A 6975-nucleotide genomic window follows, 5' to 3' on the forward strand; every position below is an offset into this window, starting at 1 on the left:
CAATTCACGCCACCACCAAACCCACCACTGCGCCAACAACCTATTCCCATGGCTACTCACGCACAAGGACCAACCACGGTTCCAAGGTACTTTAAACTTAACTTTCCTACATATGATGGCTCTAAAGATCCTTTACTTTGGTTCATGAAATGTGAATAATTTTTCTATCACCAACAAACAGTGGAAATGGACAAGGTTACATTGGCCGCCTACCACCTGCTCGATGAAGCACTCATGTGGTTCCATCACTATCGAAATGTCCATTCCACTCAAGATTGGCTACACTTTAAACATGCTTTCCAGTTAAGGTTTGGACCTCCAGCTAGCAGCAACCCAGTGGGGGAATTGATTAACTTGAAACAGACAGGCACCTTAGAAGTATACAAAAAAAGGTTCCAAGAAAGGTTGGCCCAAGCTAGTGAATTTGTTCCTCCTCACCTACATGTTCAGATTTTTAATGCTGGATTGACAGAGGCGGTTAGATTGGAAGTGGAATTACTTGGTGTGATAGATTTGGACTCAACAATGAATTATTCCAGAGCTTTGGAACACAAGCAAAGAGTTCTCAAAGAATCTTTACCCTGAAAACCATTTTGGAACAACAAAATACAGGGTACTGCATCTGGTCAACGTTTTGGGTCCTCTGCCCCTAACCGAGCAGATCAGTCTACCAGTGTGCCTCCCCACACTCTTCCATGTAAAATTTTGACTAAACAGGAAATGGAGGCTAGAAAGACCAAGGGCCTATGTTTTAATTGTGACGAACAATTCCTTCCAGGACATACCTATAAACATTTATTCAGTATTGAACTGTTGGAAGAAGATTCATAAGAGCTTCCTGAAAATGAATTTGTTGAAGAGGTACAACAAGAACCAGAGCTCTCCCTCCATGCCATGCATGGCCTGCGTAGTTCTAATACCATGCAAGTAAAGGCCAAGTTACACCACCTCATGCTACTTGCTTTAGTTGATTCGGGCAGCACACATAATTTTATCGGTGAACCAGCAGCGCAACAATTGGGATTGGAAATTCAACAACAAAGGAATCTCTCAGTTTCAGTGGCTAATGGGGCTAAAATTGCAAGTGTGGGGTTATGTGCAAACACCCCTTTCACCATTGAGGGACATTCATTTTAGGCGGACTTACTGGTCATTCCCTTGGCTGGATTTGATTTGGTGGTTCGGGGTCAAATGACTTCAGTTATTAGGCCCTATATTATGGGAATTTTAGGCTCGGACTATGACATTTACAGCACCACAGGGCCAGATTACATTACAAGGTATTGTGGCACAGGTCCCTAACGCACTTCACACTTTACAACTTCAAAACAATGGTGATGGTCAGTTAGCTCGTTTACTTACAACATTTTCGGATTTATTTAATGACCCTACGGGTCTACCACCAGTGCGTCACTGTGATTACCACATTCCTTTAAAGTTGGGAACTGATCCAGTAGTGGTGTGGCCTTATCGTTACCCACATATATAGAAAGATGAAATAGAACGACAGTTCATGAATATGCTCGCTCAGGGAGTGATCCAGCCCAGTCGATCTCCTTTCTCCTCACCAGTGTTATTAGTATGCAAAAAAGATAAATCATGGAGGTTTTGTGTCGACAATAGGCAACTCAACTTACAGACAATTAAAGACAAGTTCCCCATTCCAGTAGTGGACGGGTTGCTGGATGAGTTACATGGTGCTAAAATTTTTACCAAGTTAGATTTGAAATTGGGCGATCATCAAATAAGAGTTCACCCAGCAGATGTGGAGAAGACTGCGTTCCGCACACATCATGGTCATTTCGAGTTTCTCGTCATGCCCTTCGGTCTCTCCAATGCACCCTCCACCTTTCAAGCTCTCATGAATGAGGTATTTTCATCGCTTCTGCGCAACTATGTGTTAGTATTTTTTTATGACATTCTGGTCTATAGCAAAAATTGGGTAGAACATCTCCAACACCTCCATCAAGTATTTACCATTCTACACTCTCATCATTTGGTTTTGAATAAATCCAAATGTTCTATGGGTACATCTGAGGTGGCATATTTGGGCCACGTCATATCAGTTGTGGGCGTGAAAGTTGACCAGAGCAAGATACAAGCAGTAACAGATTGGCCGATTCCCACCTCCTTCACAGCATTAAGGGGATTTTTGGGCCTAGCGGGATATTACAGAAAATTTATCCAATCTTATGGTCAGATAGCAGCACCACTCAACAACCTTCTCAAAAAACATGCCCTTCACTGGTCTTCTTTAGCGGATCAGGCCTTTCAGTTGTTACAGGAGGCCTTAGCCTCAGCGCCAGTACTACAATTACCAGATTTTGAGGGAGACTTTGTGGTGGAATGTGATGCATCCGGAGGGGGGGGGGGGGGGGGGGTATAGGGGCAATGTTACAACAATTGGGACACCCTATTGCTTATTTCAGCCGTCAGTTGGGACAACACCACCATAAGTTAGCTGCATATGAGAGGGAATTGATTGGGGTAGCCAAGGCTGTCCAACATTGGCGACCTTATCTATGGGGACGACCATTTCTCATTCGTATAGATCATTGCAGCCTCAAGTATCTTCTTGAACAACGCCTCACCACATCCCCACAACAGCATTGGTTAACTAAACTCATGGGCTTCGATTTTACGGTTCACTATAAGCCAGGTAGTTCAAATTTGGGGGCTGATGCTTTGTCACGTCGGGATATTTCAGCAACACAAGTTTATGCTATCAGTAACCCATGTTCTCTTGTGCTAGATTCTATTCATGAGGAAGTACATCAATATCCGGAACTCATGTCTTTATATCAGGATATTCAACAGGGGACAACAGCTCCTCATTGGGTGATTCAGGATTGTCTTATACTCTACAAAAATAGGATTTTTATGCATCATACGTGCCCACTTCTTCACACCATCCTGTCTTCTATCCATGATAGCACACATGAGGGTTGACAGAAAACATATTTCTGAATCAGTCGGGACTTTTACTGGAAGGGCATGGAGAGCACAATTGGTAATTATGTAGCTGCTTGTCAGATTTGTCAAAGAAACAAGGCCAAATCTTTAAGTCCTGCCGGCCTACTGCAACCTTTGCAACTACCGTCTCAAATCTGGTCCGACATTTTAATGGACTTCATTGCTGACCTTCCCATTTCATCAGGTAAATCAGTGATATTCGTCGTCGTTGATCGGTTTTCAAAATATGGTCACTTCATTGCTTTGGCGCATCCATATACTGCTGCTCAGGTCGCTCAATTATTTATGGACAACATTGTCCGATTACACGGAATTCCCACATCCATTATTAGTGACAGGGATGCCATTTTTACCAGTATCTTTTGGAAGGAATTATTCAAATTACAGGGCACCCAATAGGCATTTTCGTCTGCATATCATCCACAAACAGATGGACAAACAAAGATCGTCAATCGTACAATTGAATTGTATCTTCGTTGTTTTGTGGGGGACGCACCTAGATGGTGGGTGAAATGGCTTTCATGGGTAGAATTTTGCTATAACACATCTTACCACACAACACTGGGAACTACTCCTTTTAGGGTAGTTTATGGTAGAGATCCACCTCGTCTGTTACCATATGAACTTGGGGCATCCAAAGTCATCACTTTGGACCAAGCGTTAGCTGAAAGAGACGCTATGCTCACTGAGGTACGTACTCATATCCAGGAGGCCCAACACTCTATGAAACTCTATTATGATAAGAAGCACCGGGAGGTATCTTATTTCCCCGGAGACTATGTGTGGTTAAAACTTCTACACTACCGCCAACTGTCCCTGACTGCATCCAAGCGCCATAAGCTATCTCCAAAATATTATGGTCCATTTCAGGTGTTGGACAAAATTGGGCCCGTGGCATACCGCTTGCAGCTACCAACGGAAGCAAAGATCCATAATGTATTTCACATCTCCCAATTGAAGCCATTTGAGGGTGACTCTCCCCTACTGTACACTCCACTACCGCCACTACATGAGGGCAGAGTCCTTTGTACTCCAGTTCAAGTGTTAAAAGCATGCCACATTCAAGGTGATTGAGAAATTCTAGTCCAGTGGGCATATGCCGACCCCAGTGACACCACATGGGAGCCGTTATCAATATTTCTACTCCTTTATCCTTCCTTCGAGCTTGAGGACAAGCTCTTTTTCCAGGAGGGGGGGTGATGTTATGGACTCCATAGCATCACGAGTTACCAACATGCGTAGGAATTAATTAATGTGATTTTGTTAGGCTCTCTAGCCATGGATTGAGTCACCCGGTAATCTCCTCTAGCTTCCAGATTGAATGATGAAGAAGGGAAGGATTTGGGGTTCTTGGAACGCCCAATGATGAAGGGACGTGAGCCTTTGAAGGAGCTCCAACCTTAGGCCTCTTTAGAGAGAGAACCTAATCTCATTTAGACTAATGATCAATGCTTGTTTTCATTCCATCACTTGACCGCCTAAATAGGTCAAGGAAAACATCAAAGGTTCTATAATTAAAATTAGACCCTTATGGAACTTCAGATTACAATTAAACCCCTAAGGTACTGAAATACAAGTTATTCCATCTCTTCTATTCTCCGATTAGCCACTCTTGATGCTATAGAGTCCATAACATCACCCCCCTCCTGAAGAAAGAGCTTGTCCTCAAGCTCGAAAGTGGGGAATAGAGTCTGGAAGGACTCGAGTGTCTCCCAAGAGGCTTCTATCAATTCCTTGTCAGTCCACCGAACCAGCACTTCCCAATCGTTGTTCACTCACCTGGCTTGAAGGATCTGAGCGGGAGTGGGCATGGACCTGCCATCTTTGAGAGGAGGTAGAGGGGTATACAGTAGTGGTGAGTCTCCCTTGAACGACTTGAGAAGGGAGACGTGGAAGACATCATGGAGCTTGGCGTCTGGTGGTAGTTTCAAACGATACGCCATAGTGCCAATACGTTGCATGACCTGGAATGGCCCATAAAATTTTGGAGAAAGCTTATGGCGTTTGATGGCGGCAAGAGATAGTTGGCGGTATGGTTGAAGTTTGAGCCAAACAAATTCTCCAGGTGCAAAGGAAAAGGGACGATGTCCTTTGTCATAAGTATGCTTCATAGTTGCTTGTGAAAGTTGTAACTGAAGGCGGACTTGTGCAAGCATTGCATCTCTGTTGGCTAATGCTTGATCCAATGCCGCTACTCGGAAGACCCCGGTTCATAAGAAAGTAGGCGCGGAGGTTCGCGTCCATAAACAACTCGAAAAGGGGTAGTACCCAGTGCGGTGTGGTATGAGGTATTATAACAATACTCCGCCCATGCTAACCAATGAACCCACTGTCGGGGTGTGTCCCCCACAAAGCACCGCAAATACATCGCCAATGTGCGGTTAACCACCTCTGTCTAGCCGTCTGTTTGAGGGTGGTATGCTGAAGAAAAAGCTAACTTAGAGCCATGGAGCTTAAATAGTTTCCCCCAGAATTTACTGGTGAAGATAGCATCACGGTCGCTGGTGATGGTCTCTGGAAGGCCATGGAGACGGACAATATTATCCATGAAGAGTTGAGTGACTTGTGTTGCTGTATACGGATGGCTGAGGGCCATAAAGTGGGCATATTTCGAGAACCGGTTTACCACAACAAGAATAACAGATTTCCCTGCAGAAGGAGGAAGACCATCGATAAAATCCATTGAGAGATCTGCCCATACCTGTGAAGGAAGTTGAAGTGGCTGTAGCAAGCCGGCGGGTTGTAAGGATTCAGACTTATTCCTCTGACAGACCTGGCACGATGCAACATATTCAGCAATGATCCGCTTCATACCTCTCCAATAAAACTCCCGACTGAGGCAGAAGTATGTCTTCTGCTGGCCCTCATGTGTACTATCATGAAAGGAGGCAATAATGGCAGGCAGGAGTACCGACGAAGGATGAAGATACATGCGTCCTTTATATAGAATGAGACCGTCCTGTAGTGTCCAGTTCTTGTCCTTGGAATGGTTTTCGATTTGAGCTTGTAATTCAAGGAGATCTGGATGATGGCTAGTATCCTGACGGATTGTGTCCAGCAAAGGGGACTTGGGGTGGCTCAGTGCGTGCAAGTGTGAATCCCCTAGTTCTCTGCGGGACAAGGAGTCTGCTGCCCGTTGAGATAACCCGGTTTGTATTCCTCCTAAAAATCGAATCCAATTAATTTGCTGAGCCAATGTTGTTGTGGGGATGTAGTAAGGCGCTGCTCCAATAAGTATTTGAGGCTATAGTGGTCTGTCCGGATCACAAAAGGTCTGCCCCACAAATACGGCCGCCAATGCTGCACGGCTTTGGCCAAACCGATGAGTTCCCGTTCATAAGTGGCTAACTTGTGATGGTGAGGAGCGAGATGGCGGCTAAAATAGGCAATGGGGTGACCCTATTGCTGCAAGACGGCACCTATCCGTCCCCCGGATGCATCGCATTCGATGATGAAATTTTTGGCAAAGTTGGGCAATTGGAGAACTGGTGCTGACGCTAATGCCTGTTTTAAGTTGTTAAATGAGGAGTCTGCCAACTGAGACCACTGAAAGGCATGCTTCTTCAGTAAATTGTGCAATGGCGCTGCCAGGTGACCATATTCTTTGATAAATTTTCTATAATACCCTGCGAGACCAAGGAACCCTTTCAAAGCTGTACGGAGTGAGGTGTGGGCCAATCCATAACCGATTGTATCTTGCTGAAATCTGGTTTCACCCCAGATGCCGAGATCACATGCCCCAAATAAGCTACTTCGGATGTGGCAAAGTCACATTTGGCACGATTGAGAAATAAATGGTGTGCTCGGAGAATTGTGAAAACCTGTCTCAATTGGTGCAAATGTGCTTCCCAAGTTTTGCTATAGACCAGTATATCGTAAAAAAAAACTAAGACATGCTTCCGTAAGAAAGGGCGAAATACCTGGTTCATAAGCGCTTGAAAGTTGGACGGGGCATTGGATAGCCCAAATGGCATCACCAAGAACTCGTAGTGACCATGGTGG

This window comes from Aristolochia californica, unplaced genomic scaffold (assembly GCF_029961685.1).
Source record: "Aristolochia californica isolate CCGP_79_NKW_82.1479 unplaced genomic scaffold, dmAriCali1.0.hap1 SCAF_1, whole genome shotgun sequence".
NCBI classification, from domain to species: Eukaryota; Viridiplantae; Streptophyta; class Magnoliopsida; order Piperales; family Aristolochiaceae; genus Aristolochia; species Aristolochia californica.